Source organism: Bacillus rossius, chromosome 14 (assembly GCF_032445375.1).
Source record: "Bacillus rossius redtenbacheri isolate Brsri chromosome 14, Brsri_v3, whole genome shotgun sequence".
NCBI lineage: Eukaryota > Metazoa > Arthropoda > Insecta > Phasmatodea > Bacillidae > Bacillus > Bacillus rossius.
Genome location: NC_086341.1, coordinates 30,793,645 through 30,805,748, shown reverse-complemented (window position 1 = coordinate 30,805,748; position 12,104 = coordinate 30,793,645).

Sequence of the window (12,104 nt, the reverse complement as noted above, 5' to 3'; positions counted from 1 at the left end):
AAAGTATGAAATCGCAATTTCGCCTGATGTGTTTGAAATAGTTAATAATAAATTTATGCTATAAAAAAATTATTTCATCATCGTATTATATTTAAGTTTTTTACTGTTACTTACATTTACGCCGACAACAACTACATATTTTACATAAACACGAAAATGTGTTTGTATCTCAGGTGATACAACATGCAGTTATTTTAGATGGCACTACTGCGGCTAATATAGGTGATTGCTGTTATTGTTTTGACTTGTTAGAATATTGTTGGAGCTGTTTGAGTGGAAAAAATTATGAATTGTTTTAGTAATTATTTTATAGTTTACAAATAATATTAACTGTCAGATTAATTTTTATGAAAAATAAGCAAATATGTCGATATATTATGTTGACAAAGGTAGTAAAAGGAAGATATCAAATGAAGAGTTTCAGCAGCTTATCACACAGTTTCCTTCGGACAGTGAGGACGATTTTGAAGACAGCAGTGACATTGATGAAGTGAATATAGGTGAAAGAGTTGTAGAAACTTTAAAAAAAGACCACGGTAAAATGCAAGTGTTTCAGAATTAGAAAATCATATTTTGTGTAAAGTGAATTTGCCTTCGACTTCGTCTTGTTCTATCCATCATTTATCAGAAAGACCAGCTTCTGTTCCAACAACTCTGGCAGTGGGCACAACAGATTCTCTTACAGAAATGGTGAGTACTGATTTTCAATATACTCTTGCAGTACTTGATGATGAAGTTTTGGACCTCAATTTGCCGGTTACATCTAATGCAGGACTTCCTAGTATGTTTAGCGACTTTAACCCAGAAAGTAGACCAAATCAGCCAGCATCAAGTGTGTCGACTGTAAAAAATGCAAGGCATTCTTCTAATGAGGCAAAAAGTAAAGGAAAAAAGAGGAAATCGTGTGAAAGTGATTCAAATAACTCGGTGTTACCCGGTTCGAGTCCAGACAACATCATTGATTACAAAAGAATTGTGTGGAGACAAAAAGAATTGTCTTTATCTTTACAGCAAAAAGAGTTTACTGGGACCAGCTCCCTTCCATCCAATGTTACTGATCTTGAGACGCCATACGAATTTTTCAAGTACTTTTTCACTGATGAGCTAATTGGAAAGATAGTTTCAGAAACAAATTTGTATAGTGCTACAAAAGATGTCAACCGCCCAATAAACATTTCAAAGGATGAAGTTTCTCGGTGGTTAGGCATTGTTATCCTAACTTCTGTCATCACATTACCTAACATTAGGATGTATTGGAATGACACAGTGGGAGTTCAGATTATAAAGGACACAATGACACTGAATGAATTTGAAAAAATTCGATCTAATCTACACTTCAACAGCAATGCAGCTCAAATCACAGATCGCCAATCAGAGGGTTATGACAGTTTACACAAAATAAGACCAATTGTTGATCACCTTGGGGAACGATTTCTGTCAGTTCCATTTGAGGAATGCTTGTCAGTAGATGAGCAAATATGTGCTACTAAGGCACGACATCACTTGAAGCAATATATGCCTGCCAAACCCCACAAGTGGGGGTACAAGTTGTTTTTCCTATGTGGTATGTCTGGTTATGGATATAAATTTGAAGTGTATACGGGGAACGAAAATGATGCTGCCAAAAGATTGCCGGAAGAGCCTTACCTTGGAGCTAGTAGTAATGTGGTTGTCCGCTTGTGTAGGGAGGTCCCACGTCATGTCAACCACAAAGTTTATTGTGACAATTATTTCACCTCCTTGCCACTTGTCACACACTTAGCCAAAGAAGGGATACAGAGTCTCGGTACCATCCGAAGAAACAGGGTCCCAAACTGCAAGTTATCATCAGATGACCATATGAAGAAAGTTCCCAGAGGAACAACTGAGGAGTACGTTGGGAACATTAATGGTGTAGATGTGTCAAATGTAGGCTGGAAAGATAACAAAACTGTAGTTCTTTTGTCCACATTTGCAGGATCCCAGCCTGTACATACTGTTGAAAGGTATGACCGAAAATTGAAAACAAATGTGAAAGTAAGTTGCCCTGACATCATTGTTCAGTATAACAAACATATGGGAGGGGTGGATCTACTCGACGGAATCTTGGGCCGATACAAAATCATCATGAGGTCAAAAAAGTGGTATTTTCGGTTGTTTTACCATTTGATTGACTTGTGTTTGATCAATGCATGGCTACTTTATCGCAGAGTATTGGCAAGCAGAGGAGAAGACACAGGGTACATGAAACTGGCAGAATTTCGCATCCAAACAGCAGTCACATTATGTAAAATTGGAAAAGTCACCATGCCACAGAGGAGAGGAAGGCCCAGCATTGCACAATGCTATGAAATGAAGAAAAAGAAAGGTCCAACTACTGTGATCCCACCTACAGATATTCGGCATGACCAATATGGACATTTGCCAGAGTGGACTCCCACAAGACAGCGATGCAAATTACCTACTTGCCACTCTCTAACTTTTGTAATTTGCACGAAATGTAAAGTTAATGTTTGCTTCTGCAAAGAAAGAAATTGCTTTCATAATTTTCATACAAACTAATGTTTATAAGGATTATTTGTTTCCACATTATTTGCCTGGTATTGCAATCATATTCATAAAAGGCAGTGCTATTTGATTTATATTTTGCGTAGTAACAACACTCACATGACATTTCACAAGTCTGTTGTATTGTTGCAAACAGATTGTTTGACTATTCTGTACTAGTTATTTGTAATATGAGTCTTGTGTATAGCATTGTAGCCTAATTAGTGTGATGTTCTATTGTAATTTGTTTGATCAAAGTACATATCATTCAAACATTGCAGTCATATTCACAGTGTGATGGGATTTAAAATTTTTCATATGTCAGTGACAACAATCATTTGACTTTTGAAAAATCAGTGGTATTGTTGGAAACAGACCTACAACTACACTTTTATGTGTGTTTGTAATATGTATTTGTTGTATGCTGTACTTGAAGTATGTAAAATAGTATGACTTTCTATTAAAATACATCTGACTGGTACATAGCCCTATTGTTCCTGCATTCACAGTCCAGGATTTTTTTTATTTTTTTAGGCATTGTTATCTCTCAGTGACAACGATCATTTGACTGTACAATGAGTTGAGCCAATGTGTGAAAGAGGTTTTTCAATTTATTGCCAATATCTTATTGCTCTATGTAGGCTGTAAGTATCTGTATGCATTGTACCATAAGATTTTTGGCTTAATGTGTCACTACTAGTGTTTATGCATACTGTATCATGTATGATACAAACCATTTTTTTATTAAAAAAAACTAAAGTTTGTAACCAATATTTTTTAAAATATTTTTCTGATGATAAATAAATATAAATTTACTTTAGAAAATTTTTTCAATTGAATTTAAAATGTCATGCACTGTAGGGTTAATCTAAAATCGGGAGTCTCTACTGTTCCGTTTCGATGTAGAATACATGCTGCCATCTAGCATGGAAACACGCAACTGCGTGAATGAACAGTATGTATCTCCGATGATACAGTATGCAGTGCGACTTACAAACGCCAAAATAAATATGAACGAAGCTTTTTATTTCATGTATCACTCATGATACATTATGCACTGTAAGGTTAATTAGAATGATTTTCAATTTTTTTTTTTCAAATATTTAAACGATTAATTTATTATTTTCAGTCAAATGCCACCGAAAAAATCTAACCTCAACAACGCGAGCAGCAAAGGGTCACGACGCAAACGTGTTGAAAGAGCTCAGCAATTACCAGAACAAATCGAAACAAGAAATGCCTTTCGACTGGGTTGAGTAAGTAATCGATAGATGGCGCTGCTATGGTAAATCTACGAACGTGTCATATAAGCTACATTTTAACAGCATAATTACCACGTGTTGTTGACGCTATAAAATTAATTAAATTTATTTTGTAGTGAACGAAATACCGTATAATTCAGCTAATTATTTGTCTGTTATTATTTGACAGTCACTATTCTCTGTTAACTCCAAATGATTCTAACAGATGTCGATACCTTTCGACTGGGTTGAGTAAGTAATCAATAGATGGCGCTGCTATGGAAAATCTACGAACGTGTCATATAAGCTACATTTTAACAGCATAATTACCACGTGTTGTTGACGCTATAAAATTAATTAAATTTATTTTGTAGTGAACGAAATACCGTATAATTCAATTATTTCCACTTTTTAAATTTTTGGTGTTAGCATGTTACTTAGACTGAAGTGTAAATTGAATTCATATTATAATGACGATAATACAGTGAAATTAATCCTGTTTTTTACTTATTTGTGCTTGATTGATCAAAACTTTATAATTTAATTTGAATATATGTATGTAAGTATTATCACATAATTATAAAATTTAATTAAAATGTCAATGCAAAAATGATTCACAATTTCCTACAATTTTTCAATAGTTGTACAAATATTTTTTTTATTGTTTTTATTTAACCTCTATTAAAAAAATATTTAGTACTTATTATTTCAATGTGCTATGATAACAAGTTTTTCAGATTTTTTTTCTTATATTTAAACGATTAAATTAGTATTTCAATTCTTATTGAAATTATTATTTAAAATCTATAATTTAAATATGTACATGTCAGTATTATCACATAATTATAAAAGTTAATTAGAATGATTTTCAATTTTTTTTTCAAATATTTAAACGATTAATATATTATTTTCAGTCAAATGCCATGGAAAAAATCTAACCTCAACAACGCGAGCACCAGAGAGGCACGACGCAAACGTATTAAAAGAGCCCATAAGTTGGCAGAACAAATTGAATCAAGAAATCCAGCTCAAAGAATCATGACAGCAGAAGGTCATGCACAAGAATCTCAAGAACAGTGTAACGAACGTCTTCAAGAGAATATCATAAGAACAAGAGCAGCAGGAGAACGAGACATAGCCACAGTAGGAGCACAGGAACAATAATTTCAATTTATAAATGTAAGTAATATCACATAGTTTTATAAAAGTTAATTAATATATCAATGAGAAAATGGCACAAAGCTCCCCACACTTTTTCAATAATTGTACAAAAAATTTTATATTATTTTTATTTAACATCCATTGAAAATTATTTTGCACTTATTATTTCAATGTGCTATGATAACATGTTTTTCAGTTCCTCTTTCTAATATTTAAACGATTAAATTATTATTTTCAGTCAAATGCCACCGAAAAAATCTAACCTCAACAACGCTAGCAGCAAAGGGTCACGACGCAAACGTGTTGAAAGAGCTCAGCAATTACCAGAACAAATCGAAACAAGAAATGCAGCTCAAAGAATCAGGACTGCAGAAAGTCGTGCACAAGAATCTCAAGAACAGCGTGACGAACGTCTGCAACAGAATATTACGAGAACAAGAGCGGCACGAAAACGAAACATAGCTACAGTACGAGTACTAGATCGACAAAGGCAACGGATCAGCCGCTCATTAACACGTGCATCATTCGTTCGGCTTGCCTTTGAATATGCACCAGATATTAACTACTCAGCGCATTCAAAAATTGCTATCGGTGGAATGGATAAAGTATGTCAATATTGTCAGGCATTGAAATTTCGGTATGAAGCAGCCGGCATGTGCTGCGCATCAGGAAAAGTTGTGCTGTCACCTCTACCCGCTCCGCCGGAGCCTTTATTATCCCTTCTTACTGGCAATTCAGATTATTCCAAATTATTTTTGCGTAAGAAACGCAAATTTAATTCTTGCTTCCAAATGACGTCATTTGGGGCAACTTAAATTTGCGATCGTGCATCCGATGGACGTAATTTTGAAACTACATTCAAAATTCAAGGCCAGGTGTACCATAAAATCGGATCACTGATGCCAATGCCTGATAACAATCCGAAATTTCTTCAAATTTATTTTATGGGCGATTGTGAAGAGCGCGTGACGACTCGGTGCCTGTATAATTTTATTGAACAAGCAGAGGAAAGAGCAATTGTGATATTATTGGAAAAATTTTTAGAAGATCACAATCAACTAATTCAATTGATCAAAAGAGTTTCGCCACGACTGCAAAATGACAATTATCAAATCGTCATAAAAGCCGACAAAGTACCATTAGGTGAACATGCTGGTAGATTCAACGCTCCAACTGTTGATGAGGTTGCTATTATCATGGTTGGTGATCCAGTTGACAAAAGATCTATAAAAATTACACGGCGAGACAACACTGTCAGTACGATTTCGGATCTACACCGTTCATATGACGCACTACAATATCCATTGATATTTTGGCAAGGACAAGATGAATATCACCTTAATATCAAACAGTATGATCCAAATACCGGTAAGTTTGACAATTATCTATTTACTTTCTTACTGTATGTATAGATTTTAATTTCGTATTGCATTTTATTTTTTATTTTTTTAGGTGATTACAGAAATAATAAAGTTAGCTCAATGAACTACTACGCACACCGAATAATGGTTAGACAACATCAAGACAATTATATCCTTCGATATCGTCAGCTGTTCCATCAATACATTGTTGATATGTATGCTAAGGTCGAAAGCGAACGCTTGCGATTCCTTCGATTCAACCAGGCAAAACTACGATCGGAAGAATATATTCACTTACGAGATGCTGTTGCTGGAAACATCGATGGAAATTTAAATCCCAATGACATCGGTAATGCTTTCATTTTACCTTCAAGCTACATCGGCAGTCCACGGAACATGCAGGAATACATACAAGATGCGATGACTTACGTACGTCATTACGGCCGACCGGATTTATTTATTACATTCACATGTAATCCGAATTGGGAAGAGATACAAACTTTACTATTGCCAGGACAACAAGCCATTCATCGTCATGATTTAACTGCACGTGTGTTTAAACAAAAATTGAAATCCTTAATTGATTTTATTGTTAAATATTCAATTTTTGGTATCACACGTTGTTGGCTGTATACGATAGAGTGGCAAAAGCGAGGTTTGCCTCATGCCCACATTTTGGTTTGGCTTAAAGATAGAATCCGTCCTGAAGAAATCGATCAAATAATTTCAGCCGAAATTCCAGACCCATTAATTGATCAAGAATTATTTGATATTGTCACCAAACACATGATCCATGGGCCATGCGGTGCTTTCAACATGACGTCACCGTGCATGGAAAATGGAAAATGTAAAAAAAACTTCCCAAAGCCGCATACGAATGACACGATCACGGATATTGATGGTTATCCAATGTATCGCCGCAGAAGTACTGAGAATGGTGGCCACACATTTACAATGCGACTGCCGAACTTTCCAAATCAAGTTGAGTTTGATAATCAGTGGGTGGTACCATACTCACCACTACTTTCAAAAACTTACAAAGCTCATATCAATGTTGAGCTTTGCAGTTCTGTTAAATCAATTAAGTATATTTGTAAATATGTAAACAAAGGCAGTGATTTGGCCATATTTGAAGTACAAAAGTTAAATAAAAATGACGAAATAGCACGATACCAAATGGGCAGATACATTAGCAGCAATGAAGCTATTTGGCATATTCTCAGCTTTCCCATCCACGAAAGAGATCCTGCTGTCCAACATCTGGCAATACATCTTGAAAACGGTCAACGTGTATACTTCACTGAAGAAAATGTTCTCCAAAGAGCGTTCGAAGCTCCGAAAACGACTCTAACTGAATTTTTTACATTGTGTCAAAAACCTGATGTTTTTGGCCAATTCGCGAAGACATTGGTGTATGGTGATGTTCCACGTTATTTCACATGGAACAAATCCAGTAAAAAATGGGAGCCACGGAAACAAGGAAAACCACATCCTTCCATTACAGGCATATTCAAAGCTAAGACATTGGGGAGACTTTACACGGTAAATCCAAAGCAACGTGAGTGCTTCTATTTACGTTTGTTATTGGTGAATGTTCCCGGACCAACGTCTTTTGAATTTTTACGAACAGTTAATGGTCGAGTATTCAATACATACCAGGATGCATGTCGTGAACTGCAATTGCTAGAAGACGATAACCATTGGGACTTAACGCTTGCTGATGCTGCGTTGACATCAACACCGAATAACATTCGTCAGTTGTTTGCAATTATTTTGACGACATGTTATCCCTCGCAAGCACAAACTTTGTGGGAAAAATATAAAAATTGTATGACAGAAGACATATTGCACCGAATTAGACAAACAAATCAATGCCAAAACATAGATTATTCACCAGAGATGTACAATGAAGCATTGGTCTTGATCGAGGATTTATGTGTTCTTATTTCAAATTTACCACTTAATCATTATGGTATGCCATCACATAATCGTCCAGCCACCGACTTAGTCAATACCGATTTACAACGAGAAAATCAATATGACCATGGAAGTTTAGCAACAATTATCATGAACATTGAACCATTACTGACAGCAGAACAAAAAATTATTTATGATCGGATTATGCTGGCTGTTGCTGCTGAACAAGGCGGTGTTTTTTTTCTTGGATGCACCCGGTGGAACCGGTAAGACATTTTTAATATCGTTGATTCTTGCCAAAATACGATCTCAACAAAAAATCGCATTAGCAGTAGCATCGTCAGGCATTGCGGCTACTTTACTGGATGGTGGGCGAACAGCACATTTAACATTCAAGCTGCCATTGGACGTTCATAATAAACCAGATGCAATGTGTAACATCAAAAAGAATAGTGGAATAGCTGCAGTGTTGCGGAAGAGTTCTATAATAATTTGGGATGAGTGCACAATGGCACACAAATATTCACTTGAAGCATTAAACAGAACTATGCAAGATTTAAACAGCAATAATAAACTTTTCGGTGGTGCTATCTTACTTTTGTCTGGTGACTTCCGGCAGACCTTACCGGTTATACCTCGCTCTACTTTCGCGGATGAGATTAATGCATGTTTGAAACAATCATTCTTATGGCGAAGTGTTGAAACACTTCGATTGACCATAAATATGCGAGTACAATTGCAAAATGATCCATCAGCACAAATATTTTCCGAACAACTACTAGATATTGGGAACGGTAAAATAGAACTGCAACCAAATACGCAATGCATTAAACTACCAGACAATTTTTGCACTGTTGTTCAGGATAAAAATGAATTGATTCAGAGTATTTTCCCGGATATAAAGAATAATTATTTGAATCATGAATGGCTTAGTCAACGGGCGATTTTGGCAGCCAAAAACGTTGATGTTGACGAAATTAACTTCCAGATACAACAGTTGTTACCAGGCGATCTGATGTCTTTTAAATCAATCGATACTGTTGTTGATGAAAATGAAAGTGTAAATTTTCCGATTGAATTTTTAAATTCATTAGATATCCCTGGAATGCCACCACATAATATTCGATTAAAGATTGGTTCCCCTATTATTCTCCTCCGTAATTTGAATCCACCTCAATTATGTAACGGTACGCGTTTGGTCATCAAAAAGATCACCGGAAACATTCTTGAAGCAACCATTTTGGCTGGGAAGTTTAAAGGAAAAGTGGTCCTGCTGCCACGTATTCCGATGATACCATCAGATTCTACCATACCCTTCAAAAGGCTACAGTTTCCAATTCGTTTAGCTTTCGCCATGTCTATAAATAAATCTCAAGGTCAAACAATGTCCATTTGTGGTTTAGATTTGGAAAATCCATGTTTTTCTCATGGGCAACTATATGTTGCGTGTTCACGTGTTGGGAAACCGTCGAATCTATTTGTGTTAGCTAAAGACAGGTTAACCAAAAACATTGTGCACCGATTGGTGTTAAATTAAATTGAAATTGAAAGTATTTATAATTCAAAAAAATAGATATTAATGTTTAAAAGTTTAAGACTGTCTGCCTTGCCTACCTCATTCATGAGTTTAAGCGTCACATGTTATTTACTGTATTATACTGTAATATACTTATATTTGTTATAAAATTAAATGGAAATAATAAATCTGATAAATTTTTATTTTGTACCTATTGATTTCTGCTTAATATCAAGTGTAAGAACATTTTAATTAATTGTGTTCAACGTACTTCTCCTTCAAATCTCAATCCAGTGAATTTGTATACCAACATCAACATTTTCGTCTTTGTTCGTAAATAATTTCATTGTACTAAAGGGTTATAGTAGTAGAAAGTCAAATAAGGATATCACCATATTACACATTCTCTTATTGTTCCTCTTAGATTGTTTACTATAATGTAATATAACAAAAACTTTAGCCACAGCAACGCGTGGCCGGGTCAGCTAGTATACATATAAACTTAATAAACATAATTTGTGAAGATGTATAATGATCTATGAAAAGAAAACAAGATTAACTAACTATTACACATAAAACAAATATGGAAATATAGAAGTGCGACTCTTGCAATGGAAACTAAAACCATGTTTTGCGCGATATGTGATGCTATCTGTTGGGTAGGCCTATAACTACTTGTAAAAAAAAAATACCTCGGGCGGGAGGTTCAGATCCAAAGTGATTACTTTATAATAATTAATGTAACAACTTCACAAATAATTACTTTGTAGAAGAGATTTTAAATGTGCCAAAAAAAATACGTTATCCTGATTTGTAATAAAAAAATTATGTTCTATATAAATGAGAAGGAGATGCAGTATTTCTGGTATGCCATACGACAAAATATGTTGCTACCTAAATAAAGTAGATAAAATTTCTCTGGTTTGTTTTCCTGATAACAGCAAATGCATTACTTCTCACAATCAACGTATCTATGGTAGTAGTGTGTAATAGCCGGTCCGGGCCCAGGATTCAGGATGTGGTGCCTGGTGCCGGTCTGCCATATTGGATTGTGACGTCACGGCAGCCATCTTGGATGAGCGTAACGTGACAAAACATAACGGGACACAGCGTAACGGGACAAGTAGTACCATGACCTTGACCTTGACCCCGGAGACCATTTTGGATCTGCCATCTTGGATCCGCCATTTTGGATGACGTCTTTTTGTTTTCTCGAACTTTCAGGCATTTTGAAATATGACATCAATGTTACAATTTCCGTTACGCCCGCCATCTTTAACTTTTTTATTTATCATCCGATTTTAATGAAAAAAAATTGAAAATTAATAAAAAATTCAAATAATAAAAGCTTAATAAAAATATTAAAAAAACATACATTAACGACACGGAGATCGGAGTCCTCGGTTCGAACCAAACGAGTGCAAAAAAAAATTAAAATGGAGACCAATCCTTCCCTCACTGTGGCTGCAGGCAGACTGACCCCCACCACTTTTTACCATGCATATATATATATCATCAGGTAGTTTGACGTCATGTCCGTCATCTTGAAAATCCGTAATTTCTGTGTTAGAAATTCGGGAAAAATTAAAAAAAAAATCATTAAAAAATTAATCAACCAAATTAAATTATAAAAATCTTTAAAAACACCGTTGCACTTTTCGATACGGCCGCCATATTGAAAATCTGTAATTTTAATGCTAGAAATTCCGGAAAAATCCCAAAAATCATTAAAAAATTCACTCATTAAGAAAATGATTGATTCCTGTCCTTGGTTCGATCCCTAAGAAATACAAAACCACTTTAATTTAAAAATACCACAAAAGTGACAGGTATGAAAAAATAAAAACACCACAAGTTCTTCTAAAAAACAAAAATTTTTATTACATAAATTCTACACTACTACAAGTTCAAAAAAACACAGACAAATTACTAATGTCTTGTGGATTTCTCGATTCAAACAGTCTTCTTATTGTACGGACTAAGTCCTTTACATGTCCGTTAATGTATATTCAGTTTATCAGGTAGACATATTGGTACACCACAATTTTCACACAAAGACGAATTATCGATTTCATTAAATGGACAGCGATATATTTCATGTCATTTATCACTTTGAATATTTGCACATGTTTTGTTACAAAATATACAGCTTTATTCTGATGAATGTACAGCCAGTCTATCACAATTCCTGTGGTGTCGTTTTAATCTTCCATAGTGTATAAACTTGCTTAAACACCTGTTGCACTGAAATTTAATGTGTTCAGAGTTATTACTACAATTGTGTATTGCATAATCCCGTAATTTTAAGTTTTTTATCTTCTCACAGTACGAACAGTTGGGTGATGGAACACCGTTTGATGTTCCTTCCTTCATCAATGTCAC